Below are 889 nucleotides of genomic sequence, written 5' to 3' on the forward strand. Positions count from 1 at the left end.
ATTTCGATCAAAAGGGATCGCGGAAAAAAGGGGGGGATTTCGATCAAAAGGGATCGCGGGGAAAAAAATAGATAGATAAACTTCATTTGACTATACTTATTTGATTAGGACCGAAGCGATAGTGGTGGCGGTGGTTTGAAGCTCTTTTCCCTCCCCTCCAGTTCAACACACCTATGGTCGAAGATGTCCCCCACTACCAACACCGACCGTCTCTATTCGATCCTTTAATTAAGAACTGGTATACGTAAAACAAGACCCAATGTATTCCTTCCTTTATTTATGTGTACGATTTAAAGTGAAAAAAATTGCCTGCTATTTTTAACCGGTCGCATCCTCCCTCTGCTCGACGTACAGAGTGTCCCCGAGCTGACAAGGGTTTCCCTTTCAAGAAATTGTTCGTAACAACACTACCCCTACACACACACACACACACACACACACAAACATACTCTCACGTATGCATGGCGTGTAGGCCTACATTATCATATGCATACATAAACATTGAATACGCATTTTTTGTGCTTGCTTTTGTTTTTGATAACAGAAGGTGGTGTCGGCGGGTGGACATCTATATGTCGCAATTAAATCTAGAAATAGAAGCTAACTCTTCCTTAACTCGGGCATACAGAGTAGATCTGAAGACAATATGAGTATACAAAAAAAAATGACAAAAAAAGAAAGAAGAAAAAGGTGAGATGGTCTTGGGTGCTGTATTCCTGATCAAAGACCGTGATCAGGACTAACCTGGAGCAAAATAAAGGACCAGAGATTGATAGATGGAAGGGTAGATAGATAGATAGATAGATAGATAGATAGATAGATAGATAGATAGATAGATAGATAAAGGGAGAAAGAAAAGAGACAGAGAGACAGAGAGACAGAGAGAGAG

Source organism: Octopus bimaculoides, chromosome 4 (genome assembly GCF_001194135.2).
Source record: "Octopus bimaculoides isolate UCB-OBI-ISO-001 chromosome 4, ASM119413v2, whole genome shotgun sequence".
NCBI classification, from domain to species: Eukaryota; Metazoa; Mollusca; class Cephalopoda; order Octopoda; family Octopodidae; genus Octopus; species Octopus bimaculoides.